At 37.0% G+C, this 18376-nt stretch overlaps 1 long non-coding RNA gene across 1 annotated transcript in view; it reads right to left on the bottom strand.

Moving 5' to 3' along the window:
* Window positions 1-16364: 16364 nt before the first annotated feature.
* LOC123867344 overlaps window positions 16365-18376 on the bottom strand; it is a 29110-nt gene continuing 27098 nt past the window's right edge. The window contains exon 4 of the long non-coding RNA XR_006796391.1: window positions 16365-16379. This is a non-coding gene — a long non-coding RNA (uncharacterized LOC123867344). The remainder of the gene's footprint in view (window positions 16380-18376) is intronic.

Below are 18376 nucleotides of genomic sequence, written 5' to 3' on the forward strand. Positions count from 1 at the left end.
TAATGATCATTAAAAAAAAAAAGAAATAACTCAACATTTCAAAAACCCCCGACATAAAAACCTCTATAAGAAAACTAGAAAAGAGCGGACAACTTTCAAACGGCTGAACCGATTTTCTTGGATTATAGCTAAGAACACTCGCGATCAAGCCACCTTTCAAACAAAAATAAATAAATTAAAATCTGTTCATTAGTTTAGGAGCTACGTTGCCACAGACAGATACACAGATACACAAAACTTATAACACCCCTCTTTTTGGGTAGGGGGTTAAAAGACATCTTAAAATTTTAATAATTCTGATTCGGCTATTGCCCTATTTCCTGGACAGTAAAATATGAAACAAAATAAAATGTCTGCATCCATTAATTCCAAACACTTGCTCAGTTTTATCAAATCATGGAGTTGTTGCGAAACATCGTTGCAATCAAAGTGTATTAAATTTATTTTGTAGCAAAGCTTAAAATTAAAACATAAACATTGAAAGGACAATTAATTACCTACTTATCCCTTTGAGAGATTTCTATCAAAGCCCCAGAATGTGAGAACGAAACATAAAGTACCTACTTTTAAAATTAAAAAGATTTATTTTTATTTATTATTTAGTTTTAATTTATTTTTCTAGTTTTAGTTTATTTTATAGAATTTATTGTTAATAATAATTATTAATGTAATGAGAATTACCAGAGTAAATAAATACTCATTGATATTGTTAAGCGTGGCACACTATGCCCTAAATCCTTATACTGAGAGTTAAATTTTCTTCTGTTTATATCTACTTACTTTTTCCTGTAAGCTGTAAGTTTTCTTGTAAAATAAAATAAATAAAATAATACGTAAACTATCTGATGCCCGCGACTTCATCCCCGTAGATTTAGACTTATAAAAATCCTGTGTGAACTTTTTAATTTTCCGGCATAACCTATCTATACTATAACCATGCGAAAACAAGTCGATCCGTTGCTCTGTTGCATGATTGAAGAGCAAACCAAAAAATAAACACACTTTCGTTTTATAATAATATTATTGGGTAGTGATGAGACTGATGTTATATATGGATCGTGATTGCGATTACATGGCGTAATTAACCATCCGATTGTAACTCAGTGCCACATCGCGTCGCTGTAAACATCTCAACGGCGACAGAAATGACTAACAATATAATTTGTTAAGCCGATTTATGGGCCAATAAAACTAATGTATTTATATTGTATACGCCATGATGTGTTGTATGAGTCGTTCTGGCACTGTTTGGATTACTATCAATTTTCAATTATTGTGACTGTTGATCGCGTCAGAGTCAACTAGAGTGAAGGAACTCTCGGTTTGATCCTGATTTTTGATTCGACGATATGACAAATATTAGGTTACTAGCTGACGCCCGCGACTTCATCCGCGTGGATTTAGGTTTTCAGGTTAATAATCCCGTGGGAGTGCTTAGATTTTCCGGGCTAATAAGTAGCCTATGTCATTCTCTAGGTCTTTCAACATGTCCATCACGCGATCCGCTGTTCCCTCGCAGCGTGATTGAAGGAAAAACCAACAAATAAACACACTTTGCATTCACATTTTTATGTAGGTTGGCATTTTGGACATATTAAACACAAGTGTAAATTAAAAATTTATAACACCCCCCACAAGTGAAGGTTACAGTAACTAGAAAAGAGCTGATAACTTTCAAACGTCTGAACCGATTTTTTTGGATGATGAAAAACACTCTCGATCAAGCTACCTTTCAAACAAAAAAAAACTAAATTAAAATCGGTTCATTAGTTTAGGAGCTACGATGCCACAGACAGATACACAGATACACACGTCAAACTTATAACACCTCTCTTTTTGGGTCGGGGGTTAAAAATATTATCTAAGTGCCTGCATATTCTTATATGTACCTACTTAGGTAGTAAGTACTACTTTACCTCATACCTAAATCTTAATCTATAAAATCTTTACCTTTACCTATCTAATTTTAGAACGTTTGTGAAGGCACTGACCCTGAGAAGACAAGGATTTAATAGAAGTGGGTACAAAGACTACCCCAACGACTGTTTTCAAGAGGCAATTAAAAAACAATCTTTTGGCAACCCTAGCAAAATAAATCACGATCATAGTATCAAAACGTGTTATTGCGAGTAGCTCTGCACGCCACATCAGGGCTGGCGCGATCAATCTCGCACACTCCATTACCCTTGTCGCTCCTTGTCAATAACATCGCAAAAGGGTCACCACTCCGACTGCGAATCTCTCTAAAAGATGACAATTAGATATGTGATCTTTTAAGTAACAGTTTCAATACGTTTTGAAACGCTTTTTTAACAGCTTAACAGGGCTCTCTCCGTCACTCGTTTCATACAATCGTAGTTCCAATTTCATTTGAATATCCAACCAAACCAACCGAAGTCCATGAAATTTTGCAGACATATTCTAGAAACTAATATCTGTGTCTGTGGTGTTTTAGATTTTTCTAAAAATATGTAGTTTTAAAATTACAGGGGCTCAAAGATTTGTATGAAAATTTTTAAGACCGCGTTACTTTGAAACCGAATATTTTAACAGAAATCTGGAAAACCACAGACATAGATATTAGTTTCTAGAATATATCTGCAAAATTTCATGGACTTTGGTTACTTAATATTCAAATGAAATTGGAACTACGTTTGTATGAAACGAGTAACGGAGAGAGCCCTCTTAATCATCATCGTCAACCTATAGACGTCTCAAGGTGCTAAAATGGCGACCGGAAACCGCAGCGTTGAAAGACCCCCACAAGGTGGATAGATGACATCAAATTAGTCGCAGGGAGCTGCTGAATTCCGGCGGCGGCGCAAGACCGTGGCGTGTGGAAGTCCCTACAAGAGACCTATGTCCAGCAGTGGACCTCTATGGGTTAGTAATGATGATGAACCCCTTTCTTCTCTGTCTTCATGAGATACAGCCCGCTAATAGACAGACGGACGGACGGAGAGCGGAGGCTTAGTAATATAGGGCGAGTCAGCGTTTAACACTGAATGATAGCCACCGATCTTATTTGACATTGGTTTGTTCTACATTGCTGCTTCATTGAGGGATGTTAAAATAATTTTTCATAGATAATCTTCAATGGATTAAAAATAAATGTCAAATGAGATTGGTGGCCATCATTCAGTGTTAGACACTAAGGGTGAGATTTATAGAGCGCACTTTGCCTTTCCGCAGATTTAAGATTGAGTTAAAACGAGATAGATTTATGTTAGAGTTATACTTCTGTCTCGATTTAAATCTGTCTTAAGTCTAAGCAAAGTCAATATAGATCTCAGAATGAGCGAATCAGTAGGAAAGTCCCATCGGCACCTTTTGAGTACGGAACCCTAAAAATTTAACCGTCTTTGTGTGGGAGTGGAAATCCGCACATAATATTTTTCCGCTACATTTGTCCCCGGCCCTGAAATAGCCAAAAAGGCTGTAAAGTAGAATTAATCCAAACAAACGGGTGGATCCTGTCGTCGTCGTCAATAATGATAGTCGCACAATAAGCGAGTACAATGGCGCACGAAAGCGGCCCGGGATAAAATCGTCGAGCCTCGTAAAGCGCGCGTCTTACGACCAATTACCGCGGGAGATAAAGCCTTTGAAGGACAGCTGCTTCGTTACAATGCATTTTTGTGAAGAGACACTCTAGTGTTGAGTTTTGTTTGAATAGAAAACAAGTTTTTCTGTAAACACTTTAATTTTACAATATTTTAAGTACAAGTATAGTACAAAATGAGAATCAGAGTAACTGATATAATGGGTAACAAACCGACATAACTTAAGGGGTGGTGAAGCTGAAGTAGCAATGGGCAGAGCTCTAAATTCAAAAAGCCGATAGACGTCGGAGTCCCAAGGTACTAGAATGCATTTAGAAGATCCCCTGCTAGATGGGTAGATGATATCAAAAAAGTAGCAGGGAGCCGCTGATTTCAGGCGGCGCGGCGCGGCGGCTTAGGATCGTGGCGTATGGAAATCCCTACAAGTGAACTATGTCCAGCTGTTAACGTCTATCAGTTTATAGTGATGATGATGATAAGTTTTTGTTTATTGTAATTTTCCTGTATAAGTTTTTTCTTAAGTTTTATAAAGATTTTTTTTTGCTATGCTGAAAAGGTATTGTTTTAAATTGAGTATTATAGCTGTAGGTTTCTATTATAATACGAGTACCAGGGAAATTCGAAGAAGAACAACAAAAGATTTATAATTGAACTCTTGAAAAGAGCAACCGCCGAGTTTCCTGCTGGTTCTTCTCGGCAGGAACAACATTCCGAACCAGTGGTAGATTATTTTGACCATTGTAAAGCACTTGTAAAAAGTTAATTTGAAAATCTATTCTACTCTATTATTTATTACTAATACTTACTAATCTTAAAACATTTGGTTCGATTCATAACCACCGCGGTAAAATAAAATAATAAGCCCCTAAAACTGACGTGTTGGCAGTAAGTAGTGGTAAATCAAATAAAAGTCAATTCAAACTTTCCGACAAAACGGAAACATGTAATGGTGCTTTACAACATTGTCAATAGAGAAAATAAATCCATAAATCAATAGAACAACGTTAGAAGCGACTGAACCCAAAAAGAGTATCAGTGTGCCATCGAGTGCACTCTACCGTCTCACGGGTCGTAACGTTACAATTTTACGACCACTTTTATTACCAGACGCTTTCGTGCGCGATTACCCTCGAGAGTGAGTTTCGCTGTTAGATGCCCCTTAACATGCTATCTTTGCCCGTTTACTGCTTAACTACATCGTACATTTACCATTCCATTGCTGGTTAAGTTTCAGCAAGAATCTTAAAGAATTTCAGTTAAGGGGGATTGGATGTTAAATTGTTGTGAAAGGACGGTGTGGGTGGGAGGGTTGTCAGCAATTACGCTTTAATGCGTGTTTTATTATCACGCTCTAATGTACTGGGGCATTAATTTATCACCTCCTCTGTTTACGGGCAAGGCTTGACAATTGAAATGACGGCGTATTCGGAATTCAAAGGCGATAGTACGACCAGGCAATCTTGATCTTCCGTGATACTCGGGCAGCTTTGGTCGTAAAACTAGGATGGGAGGAAGTTAATAGGTCGGGGGGTCTTCGTGGGTTGGTCGCTCGGTACAATCGTTTGGACAGACAACCGACGGACGTATCAAAGGGCTCGCAGCTGAAATGCAGTTGCAGTTTCGATTGTATCGAGACGTCTGCGGCGGGCTTGAAGTGAAGGCTGATTGAGCACGTCGGCGGTCGTGATGTTTGGATTCGAGAATGGAACGCTTCTTCGGATCTAGCTGATTGTCTGTTGGCTTGAGTTGCGATAGACAGCACATAATTTGTGCTGCGTTTGACTCGGTTTTGTTTCGCGTGCGTGATACGATACGGTGCATTGTGGTGCCACTTACAATCGCTGCTCACAATCCTGTGGAACGTTAATGATTCCGAATTGGTGCCTACTTTCTTTATATTGAACCAGAAGCATTAGATTAAGATCAAAAAACAAAATCCGACTATCTACTAGTATTACTTTCAGGATTATTTTCATACCATTTTCTTACATACCAGTGTTTTTAAGACTAAAAAAACATGGAATACAAAATTCGATAGAATTATTTATCTCAATTTTATATTATTTCTTGAAGTCCTTATTTTTGCTTGAGATTTTCTGCTTATTGGATTGTCACGACATTATAACACTTGTACCTACCTAGTACCTACTATGTGTATTAATTCATCTGCATGAATTTAGATTTTTAAAAATCCCCTAGGAACTCTTTACAAGGCATAAAGTTGTCTATATCCAGGTTTTTAATAACTACTACTAATATTCGTGCAAGAAATTAAGTTGATCTGTTGCTCTGTTGCAACGTCATTGAAGGACAAACAAACACGTAAGCTTTCACTTTTCATAATATGAGTAAGAATTTAGTTAGGTAGGTAGGTATATTGGATTCGCCATGATGTTATAATAATGTAGGTAGATATACATATATCTATTATAACGTGTAAGACGAGAAACACTAAGACGAAGACAATTTTATTGCTCTTTCAACTCATTTTACAAAATTAAATTAGCTTTAGCAATTATGAGGTAACTGACGAACCGACAAACGTACAAAGACTAAACCCAATATCCACATGTTTTCAGTTAACAAGTGTAAATTAAAAATTTATAACACCCCCGACGATCCGAAGTATTTGAGTTTTCCAAAACATCATTTTCAAATAAATAATTATGTATTAGACAGCTTGACATTTGTCAATCTGCATAATATTATGAACCTAACGGTTATCTAACCTTCTTTTCTACAAGAAAACTAGAAAAGAGCTGATAACTCTTAAACGGCTGAACCAATTTTTTTGGATTATAGCTTAGAACACTCTCGATCAAGCCACCTTTCAAACAAAAAAAACTAAATTAAAATCGGTTCATTCGTTTAGGCGCTACGATGCCGCAGACAGATACACAGATACACACGTCAAACTTATAACACCCCTCTTTTTGGGTCGGGGGTTAAAAACATAGATAAAGAAACATTAAAGTACTCAAGAACTTTACACCATACTCGGCTGGGCAAAGTTCGTTTTGTTATTCAAAGCTCTAAGCGCCTCTAAGCTCACAAGGAAGCTTAGCGTAGACTTTACACTTTTTACACCCTCTAGCTGTGCGACCAGTTCACCCTGACCCCTCGTTTAGGACACCATCTTTACATTTCGTAACATTTTTTCATAAAGTAGAACGGAATGGTAGGTCTGGGTAAATGGGTTGTCTGGAAGTGTTCTAATATTATTATACCTCGGTGCACTTTCGAGCGTACTTTATGAACGTCTAACCGCAAGCAATTTAAAAATATATTGTGTTGTTCAATGTTTTGAAAAGTTTTGTATACTTAAAGGTTTCTACCAATTTTTGGATATTTTTATGTCTAGACTCTAGCATATACGAGAGCTACTTTAAGAGTTATAAATATCACTTCCTTTAACGGTGAAGGAATCACCGTAAGCAGGAAACCTCCATGCCTGACAGTTTTCTCCATTCATCCATTGACTGTTCATCCATTTTCTTAGAATGAGAATGGTTTAGCCATAATAATAATCTGCCAAGCTGACCAAGTGCGGATTGGCAGACTTCACACACTTTTGAGAACAATATGGAGAACTCTGAGGCATACCTACAAGTTTCCTCGCAATGTTTTCCTTCACCATTAAATGAAGTGATGTTTAATTGCTTATAACCTACATAACTCCAAAAAGTTAGTGGGCTTCAGAAAGAGAAGGTGGACGTTTTATATAGCACGGTTCTTAAAGTGGGTAGTGATTTACAACAATTTAACTTATTTCCTTCAGTTATAACTTTGCTAGTTTACGTCAAACAGTCCAGTAGAAGTCGTTATTCAATCTAAACAATTGTTCTGTCAGCGTCGCATGTCACTATATGTCATTACCATAGGCGGAATGACATAGTGACATGGTAATGATACTATGAGGGCACGGAGGTCATGTGGCACGCGATGCCATAATAAATAGAGAACAACTATTTGTGGAATAAATAATCATAGCTTATTAATGATTACTGATTACTCAGAACTAACTACAAACTTTCGTTAAGTAAATAATGGTTAGCAAAACTATGTTATGGGGTTGGATATATTTTTTCACAATTCGTGATAATAATAACCATTTGCACTTTGCAACAAAAGAAAAAATTAGCAGTTGGTGGGGACTTAAAACTATGTTTAACATTGGTTATTTTTTGGATTATCAAATTAACTCTATCAGGTACTTAAGTATCAAAAATAATGAGTATTACTTTAATATGTCCCGGTCACATAGACGTTAACCGTTCAAGTTGGCCACTCAGTTTAACTCGTTAATTACCGCCATAATTATGGCGTTGTTGGGCATTGAAATTAACCTTAATTTAGCCGCAACATTATATGACAAAATTATTCCCCTTTTTTAACAGTCATGTACGAAGTATTGTTCGATACAATTAGATATTGTTCTGATGAGTGATGATGATGCTGATGTTAATAATTAACCATCGTTTTACGTGTTCTAAAACACTTAATTTTATTTAAATAGTGTAATAAAAAATCGTGAAAGTGAGCCATAAAAAGGAAAAAAAATATATTTTTTTTGATGAAAATATTTATCGCAAACATGGAATTTTCCTTGTCATTTGACGTGAAACAAAGGGTTTGAAGGGGTGAAGTGGATAAATAAACATTTTTTTGATAAAATCTGACAACTTAATAAACTCCACGAAATGACGCAATTCCAACAAAAAGTGTAAAATGCCAAAGCTAATAATAATTAAGTTAATAAGTGTACCTATAGTGCGCGACCTGTCGAGATGGCAATCGAGGTGGGGAAGCCCCGCCCACCCGCCCACCCGCACAGCCTCCGCGCTAATCCGGTGCGGGCGAGCGCGGGTGACGTGCGGGAGTGCGGGGCGTTCCCCGCCTCATACCCCGATTGCCATCTCGACCTGTCGCGAACTATACTTACTTGTGTATATATATGTCCCAATTTATGCTTCTTTTCAGGGTTCCGTATCCGGAAGGCGCCAACGGGACGCTATTACTAAGCGTCCGCTATCCGTCCGTCCATCATTCCGTCCGTCTGTCTGTCAGCGGACTGTATCTCGTGAACCGTAATTGGTGGAGAGAGAGTTTCTAATGCCGCTATTACAACAAACAAATTGAATTAGTCTTTTTTTGACAAATCATACCCTTAAGGAATAGAATAGGGGCACTAGGGGTGTAAAATTTGTGTAGTCCACGCGGATGAAGACATTTTTTTCTATGGGGAATCTGTCTAAACATCTTTATTTCTCAGGTAAACATGTTTGAAGATTGAAAAATCGGTCCTACGATACGATCGAATAAATTACGATATTATGATCATAAAAGATGAACAAATAAAAGATGACACAGTAGCCCGCCTTGTACAACACCAAGCGTTATCTAATAGCATAATACAATAACAAATTTCACAGCAATCTGGATCCGCGTTAGATATCCATAGCTGTACTTTACGACCGAGTAACATGCGAAATGTGCATTGAAAACTTTACATAAATAGATTTATATCTGGTCATCCATTAGAATAGCGTTTGATTTATTCGCCGCAAGCACGCTAGGCTCACTCACTAATATATGTCTGTCTGTGGAGATAAAACGTGTGAAGTTGAGATGCGCAATATTACTATTTCAAACATGTTCATTTGGTGAAATTATTATTTTTCATCAGTGATTTCACAGGTGATTTTTCACGAACGGTGATTTTTAATTTTCACACTTACGATTTTGTTTCATTTATTAATTTAACTAGGAAATCAAGACCAAAGCACTGATGTTTCACAGGTAGTTTTTCACGGAAAGGAAGTTAAAATTTTCCCACTTACAATCGTGTGCTACATTAATTTAACTAGATGATTTCCTCTTTATAACACGCCGCGATGCAAGTGTTCTCACTCACACACTCTTTTGCGTCTTACTTGGGTCACTTACCATGCGCGTATGAAATTAAAAAAATAAAGCAGGATTGAATGTAACAATTTTCAAACTTTGTTATATTTAGCTTTGTGATTTTTCACAGGCTTATTCAAGTAAGGTAGCAAGTGCTACATATGAAATTGCATTTCACTTGAATTTTCACATGTTACCTGTGAAATGGTCCACCTCTAGTGTGAAGCATTGCGTATGATTGCGTTACGACCTGTTTAGTGTTATTAGATGCAATGTACCTACTTTCTAATGCTGAAGTTTGAAGTGGTAGTTATTATTACTGCGATATTTGCTACTTTTGATATTACTTAGCTTCTTTTGCTTCTTACAGAGGTCATGAGTCACGAGTCACGATTTATTGACTTATAGTAAGCGTCAGGTTGAGATGGCGTCGGTTATCGGCTTAAAAAAAAATCATCATCATCGCGTGCCTTCTTCGAAACGAAGTTTGGCGATCATCATCCGAAAAGCTTCTCTATTAAAACCCGCCTCTTTCAACTTCGGGTAACTAAGCCCTGTCCACCCCCTTATATCGTCCAACCATTTGCGTCTTTGGCGACCTTGAGCTCTTTTGCCTGCAATTCTCCCTTCCAAAACTAATCTTGGGAATGAGAATTGTCCTCCTCTCTGTAAATGCCCAAAGAAAGCGAGCTTCCTTCGCATGATGGTGGACATGAGTTCTCTCTCTTTGTGGACCAATTCCAGTACCTTGGTGTTCGGTGTTAAAAAAATAATGTTTAGAAATGGTGTTAAAAAAATAATGTTTAGAACGTAAAGTAGCTATGTGTATAGCTGTAAGATAAACGACATGTAAATCTTTATTTGTCAATTAAATGGGGGCCGATGGAAGCAGAGCGAGCGGTTAGTGAAGATTAAAGGAGGATAGTTATTTTTGTCCTTTTCTATTTGTACAGAGATGCTTTATGAGGGACAGGTGCGGAGTGCGACTAGGGAGGAGACATGTAAGTGATCGAAAAAGTATCGATGATATACAAGGAACCATTGCTATAATCCGCTTAACCAGACAAATCTGTATGGTGCAACATGCAGCATGCGATATGCAAAGCCCGCCCTCCCACTGCTAAACATGCCATTAAGCAAGCAATACGCACCACCACCACGCAGCACCACACAAACCCCAAAACCACTCGACGCAAGTTTCACTCCGACACCGGAGCATCCCCAGGAGATATAGACCTTACAATTCCCAATTGCAAAAAGTATCGATGATCACCAGTCGTTCTGATTACACTGGTAGGAGATTACGGGCGTGGCTAGCTACCACCTTACCGGTAAAGTCATGCCGCCAAGCGATTTAGCGTTCCGGTACGATGCCTTGTAGAAACCGATAAGTGGTATGGGTGGGCTACCATCTTAGACTGCATCATCACTTACCACCAGGTGAGATCGCAGAAATGGAATTTAAAAAAAACTTAAAAAAACACTTCTTAACGTGCTTCTCCATACACATCATGTAATTCTCCTATTGTTCTATTATTTATTGTTCTATAATATCTAAAACTAAGCCAGATATCGATTAAATTCTCCATTATTATTATGCCCCAAAATAATAAATACCTACAGTGAAATTAACTACATTTATATTGAAAGTTATGAGCCTTGAAACATCTATATTTGAAACCAAATAAGGCAACTTCGTGTGTAAATAAACCGTGTAAGGAACCACAAAATTGCAAAACTATTGACTTTAATTATACCAAGCGTTCCAAATAGGGATCTTTCGGGATACAGAACGATAAGATAAGTATTGAATTTCAATGAAGTTTTATCGAATATCGACATAACTACAAAATTATCGATTTAATTTACCTCACTACACCACCATCTATTTTCACAAACCATAATTCATAAGCCTCGACTCTTATTAATGCAGTCGAATCAAAGGACGATGACATATTTACAACAATTACTCACTCACTTACTATGAAAGTTGGCTTTCTAAACGTGACCGCAGTCTAATAAATCATCGTCTTGAAGTCCCAGTAGGACCAGCTTGCTATAAGGCTGCTTTTCCACCAGAAATGTGATATGCAGCTACTTTGAGATAGTCAAAGCTAAGCTATGAAACTATGTGACTGTTTCCACTAATGCTAAGCGGTGTAGCGGAGTGGGTAAGAATATGTGCTATGAAGAAGTGCCGCATAAGAAAAAACCAGTCACGTGCGAGTCAGACTCGCGCATCGAGGGTTCCGTACTCGGGTGTTATTTCGATATTTTGCACGATAAATCCAAAACTATTATGCATATAACATGAATAAAAGAAAATCTGTTTTAGAGTAAAAAGCTCTTTCATGTGATACCCCACTTGGTATAGCTATCTTACTTTGAAAATTGAAAATAATAATTACATATTAATATCACGGTTTTCAGATTTTTTTTGTTTACTTGTTCTATAAGCCAAATCTATCCTATCGGCCTTTCATGTTTCTACGAGTAGGTCAACGAGATACCTTACAGGTTTTCTTGATAGACACGACAGACGGACAGACAACGAAGTGATCCTTTATTCCTTTTGAGGTACCAATACAATCAGTTTTATAAATCAGTTTTATTTCTCATCATCTTATGTACAAAACATCAAATGTTGCAAGATTCTGGGTATCCTAACTAGATTTATGTTATAATACAATCGTTATATCTTGCACGATTTATCCGTGATGATACACAAAGCTTTGAAGCAGGCTCCATGGCTTCAAGCAAGTGAGCCGAGCACTGGCAGTAATTAATTACCGGCTATAATGAGCTATTATGAAAATGTTTAACCGTCTGGAAGCGAAATCTTTCTGAGTTAATGCCGGCACTTGGATACAGCTAACGTTCTTTATTGCAAGTGTATCTTGTTAAGAACATGAACTGCTTTTTTAACCCCCGACCCAAAAAGAGGGGTGTTATAAGTTTGACGTGTGTATCTGTGTGTCTGTGTATCTGTGTATCTGTCTGTGGCATCGTAGCTCCTAAACTAATGAACCGATTTTAATTTAGTTTTTTTGTTTGAAAGGTGGCTTGATCGAGAGTGTTCTTAGCTATAATCCATGAAAATCGGTTCAGCCGTTTGAAAGTTATCAGCTCTTTTCTAGTTACTGTAATCTTCACTTGTGGGGGGTGTTATAAATTTTTAATTTACACTTGTTGAAAATTGTTTTATTAGAATGTACAAGTAAAGCCCTTTCATATGATGCGCCACTTGGTAGGTATAGGTAGTTATCTTACTTCGAAAATTGAAAAACTAATTTATTTCTTCATGAACACATTAAATTTTTTTTGTGATGTAACCACAAATTCACAGTTTTTGGACTCGTTCTATAAGTCCTACCTAACTACCAAATTTCATGATTTTAGGTCAACGGGAAGTAACCTATAGGTTTTCTTGACAGACACGACCGTCGGATAAACGGACGGACAGATAGACAGACAACAAAGTGATCCTATAAGGGTTCCGTTTATCCTTTTGAGGTACGGAACCCTAAGACATGTACTTGCCGTAAGTATAAGTAAAGCCCATAATATATTACCACTATTATCAAAACTTGTAAATAGGTACATTCAACCCTTTTAATAAACGCGCTGTTCACGCCAAAGGTTTTATCTCACTTCACTTATTTAACTGAAAAGTAAAACGAGCCCGTTTAATTAAATTTCACATACTGGTAAATGATAACGAGTTTTGGTGTCCCATCTCATAAATATAAGTTAAGAGTCTTGAATAAATTGACCGAGAATTTTATTCAACGACTGAATTAACACTAAAATATCATATTCGGAATCAGCTTTGAAGGGTCCATACTCCATGGTAGGGTTGCTACTATGCCAGCCGTCATTTATATTAATCGTTGTACTAACTTACTATAATTGTCGGCAAACGAGCTTACTTTATACCTTACTAGCTTATGCCCACGACTTCGTTCGCGTGGATGTCGGTTTTTTAAAAATCCCGAGGGAACTCTTTGATTTTCCGGGATAAAAAGTTGCCTATGTGCTATGTTGAAGTAGTTTCAGCGAGGTTTCTGCGATTTGAGCTATTTTTTGCAAACTAAGGAAAACTAAAGTATAATTTATATTTTCACGAGTTGTACTTACCCAGAACGTACAATTTGTTTAAAAACAAGTGGCAACCCTACGAATAGTCCGGGGCTAAAAAGACCACCTTGTCAGCCAGGGCGTAAATTAACATGAAAACGTCATACAAAGAGTTAACCCTTCACCGCCGCATAATAAACTATTCACATCTCTCCTGCTGCGGCCCGCGGGGCCGGCTATTGAAGCGGCTGGACATTATCGTAAATATTGTGGTGTTTATTCAGATTTCGGGCACAAACAATTCAATTCACGCACCGGCTGCTAATTGGGCATAAATCGTGGTAAAAATATTCAATAAGCTTCTCGCATCGATTAATTTTAAGAGGATTTTATTCGTAGCCCGCTCCAAGCAAACGTAGTTTGGCTCTCTTTTGAAATAGGAAATAGTTTATTAGTTTGAATATGGGATGACATGACAAGGTGTTTAGTTGAGCCAACACATCCAGTCAGGAAACCCTAACATACAAATTTATTGACAAATTAGGTACATAATTATTTAAATCTAAGTATTATGTAACTGTAATAAGTATCTTCAAAAGCCTTTAAAAAAATCAAACTTTGTAGATATAGGTATATGAATCTTGAAACTAATATCTACTACGAGTGGTAGTATTTGGAGATTCAATGTATGGCATATTATTGTAAACTGAATACTTGTAAAGAGCAACCACCGAGTTTCTTGCTGGTTCTCTCGGTAGGAACGGCATTCCGAACCAGTGGTAGATTATTTTGACGATTCAAAAGCACTTGTAAAAGTTTAATTGAATAAAAATATTTTTACATTATTTTATTTTATTTGTGGTTTTTCAGATTTCATTAAAATATTCAGTATTAAAGTTAAGAGTCTCAAGGATTTACTTAAGTACAACTTCAAGCCCGTGAAACTTTAAAACAGTTTTTTAATAGACAGACATAGATATTACCTATAAGTTTTTACAATTATGAATGTTTCTTATGATAAATAATTATACGTTTAATTAACAGTATTGTATAAGATCTCGAATAATATAGATTCTCATATAATGAACCCAAAAAAAACGTAATGAAACTTGTTATAGTGATCAAATTAAGATTAAAAACTGGGCAAAAAACAGTTGATTTCTAGAACGTGTCTACAAAATTACATCAGTTTGATTGGGTAATATTCAAATGTGGACCAAACTACGTTCGTATGGAGCAAGTGACGCACAGACTACCGTTAAACAGTGAATGCCTTCATTTCAATTCGTGCTAAGCGATGCATAGATAATACCCGTCGATATGTCGTTTGTCGATGAAAGGATTCGTGTTTTGTTCGTTTCCCAATTATTTTCGTGGCCATGCACCGTAACACCCCGTGAGGTTATTTATATGTTGATTTGGCTTCACTAATTTGTTTTATGTAAGTTAATCGGTTACGAAAATATGCCAATAGAGTCTTTGTTGTTTCACCAACAATACGAACCACCATTTACCTCTTTATTCGTCTAATAGATGAATTCTAGTTCAAACTCATTAGTTTGGAGCATAAATTCACACTTCAATAATTATTCAATTCCTTGTGTGCGTCAAATTCTTCATTTCTGAGGTTTGTGACCCATTCCCATAAATCACATATCTGATTAGAACGTCCGGTTCCTAATCGGAAGTCGGGGGTTCGATCCCGGACACGCACCTCTAGCTTTTCAGTTATGTACGTTTTAAGCAATTAACAGCCGATTCACACCAAGCACGTACACGTGACACGCGCGTGGTGACGCGCACGAATCCGTAGACATAACTGCACGCATTACGTCTACGCGAACGTTCACGCCACGCAAGCGGTATGTCGTGTCTCATACAGTTCCATATATTACAACGCTACGTCTACGCTTACGCGACGCATACGTCATACATACTTAACGGTGAAGGAAAACATCGTGAGGAAACCTGCATGCCTGAATGTTCTCCATGTACTCAGAAGTGTGTGAAGTCTACCAATCAGTATTGGGCCAGCGTGTCTGTCACGTCTGTATGGAATAAACCCTTTTCCCTCTGAGAAGAGACCCGTATTTAGTGGGCCGGCAATGGGTTGATCATGACATACCTGATAATGTCAAAGTTGCGTGGAAGCAATTGGCTGAGCTGTCAGTTGTTCACAAAATTGTATATTATTACACCTATACTTAGTGTAACTTTTTATAAATTGAAAATAATAACTACTGAGTTTCTTGTCGGCTCTTCTCAGTAGAAGCTGCATTCCGAACTGGTAGTAGAGTCACACATGTAGCATAAACTACAATTTATTACCCTACTAGGTAGATGATGCCCGCAACTTCATCCGCTTGGATTGGGTTTTTTAAAAATCCCTTGGGCTACTCTTTGATTTTCCGGAATAAACTATTCTCTATGTCAACTTCCGGGATGCAAGCTAACTCTACCTTTCATACAAATCAAATAAATGAATGGACTTTTAAAAATCCCGCGGGAACTCTTTGATTTTTCGTGATAAAAGTAGCCTATGCCCTTCCAGGGATGTAAGCTAATTCTGTACCAAATTTCATCAAAATCGGTTTGGGCCATTGGGCCCAACATTGGGCCGTGAAAAGCTAGCAGACGGACAGACAGAGATACATTCGCAGTTATATTAATATTAATAGTAGCTATAGTATGGATTTTGATTTTTGATTAATTTTTAATGGTGGAATTTTCTTAAGATAATAATGATGCGGTGGGTTCCCAGATCATTCCGCATACAAGGCGATTAAAAAAGTGAGATATCGATTCGGCTTTTACAATTATTATCCAATTCAATTCCTATGGAACCCTAAAACACATAATCACTTAATAAAATCAAGAATTCAAATTGAATTGATTGTTAAATCAGCTTATTAAAAACTCTGCAATTTTCTGATCAGATTGGGCATATCTGATGAAACACTATCAGACTCTCTTAATCTAGAAATATCTCGACACTTATCTAGTCCATTTTATCATCCTAATTAAGATGTGACAGGATAATTGATAGCATCAACGTAAGTGATAGTAGCGATCGAATAATTTCTCTAACTTTACATCCTATTAGATTAAAAGATAGATATCGGTTATATCCACAGATAACCAAAATAAGACTCATATCGAACGCTAAGACATATTACGCTTTTCAATTTTTTTGTGCTACGTCAGATATCGTCTAGCTCTAGCCACATCTTTTCCAGTCTAGATACAAGCTATATCAGCTGTACAAAACTTCATCAAAATCAATTTAGCAGATCAATTATCAGATGGGCCGTGAAAAGGGGACAGACTGACAGATATCACTTCCCATTATTAGATATAAATGCTAAAGCGAGTTAGTTTGTTAGTTGTCCTTCAATCAACGGAGCAACGGATTGACGTGATTTTTAGGGTTCCGTACCTCAAAAAGAAAAACGGAGCCCTTATAGGACCACTTTATTGTCTGTATGTCTGTCTATCGGACAGACGTCCGTCGTGTCTGTCAAGAAACCTATAGGGTACTTCCCATTGACCTAAAATCATGAAATTTGGCAGGTGGATAGGTCTTATACCACAAGTAAAGGAATAAATCTGAAAACTGTGAATTTGTGGTTACATCACAAAAAAAAAATTAAAATTTGTTTTAATTTTCAAAGTAAGATAAGTTATATACCAAGTGAGGTATCATATGAAAGGGCTTTACTTGTAGATTCTAAAACTGATTATATTTATTTAAAAATAAATATAATCAGTTTTATTATATATTTATGATAGTTTTTGATTTATGGTGCAAAATGTCGGAAAACACACCCGAGTACGGAACCCTCGGTGCGCGAGTCTGACTCGCACTTGGCCGGTTTTTTTCGGTTCGCGGCTTTTTGCATGGATTATGTAGCTAAAGAATGACATGAGTGACCTAGAAAACAAAAAGTTTCCCAGGGATTTTGTAAAACCTAAATCCATACGTTATCGAAATCTAAATAGAAGTCTCGTTCATCATCTAGTAATTCATATTCTATTTGACTTTACTTAATCATATTCCTATCCAATGATTATTCCAAGTGAGAAATAAATTCAAGTATAAAGTGATAGCTAAGCTACCAGGCTACGGTTATCACGGTAAAGTGTCATTTTCAAATAATAAAGAAAAATTGTGCCAGCACAACAACAGGCCGTCAACACAAATGAATAAGCGTCGGCCATTTGCAGCGTGAAGAGAACACGGCCGACGGTAACATGAAAAATGTCGAGCTGAGCACTTTATAATAGAAATAATAACGAAACAGCCGTCATGAATTATTGCCCACATTTCATGTTAAATTGTATGTAAATGCGGGGCCGCGGCGACATGGCTCCCACAATAACATAATAATGGTGGATTTGTGACTCACGTCAGGTTGTTAGTGTGTACTTAACCCTTTATCGGCCACGCACGCGGGACGTGAGATCATTACGGGGGTCGCGGCGGCCCCGTACAATGGGAACATTCGCTGCGGAATCCTTCAACTATTGAGGGTTAGAGTGGCCTCGCTGATATTAAACCATTCAAAGATGCACAGTCGAAAATGAAGTTTTTGGAAAAATATAGATAGATAGATAAAAACTTTATTGCACACAAAACATGAAAAAATCAACAACAAAAAGAAGAAATAGAAAAAAAAACTATACGCAATTGTAAATATCTTTGACTTTGAAGGATTATTTTCCCGGAAATATATAGATGGGTTTGATTTTTTTTAGCAAATTTTTTTTTAAATTCCTATCTCAAAAATGTATTTTTGTTGCAAACTTAGTCTTATTACTAGATCATCAGTCCT

This window comes from Maniola jurtina, chromosome 8 (genome assembly GCF_905333055.1).
Source record: "Maniola jurtina chromosome 8, ilManJurt1.1, whole genome shotgun sequence".
In the NCBI taxonomy this organism is placed as follows: domain Eukaryota; kingdom Metazoa; phylum Arthropoda; class Insecta; order Lepidoptera; family Nymphalidae; genus Maniola; species Maniola jurtina.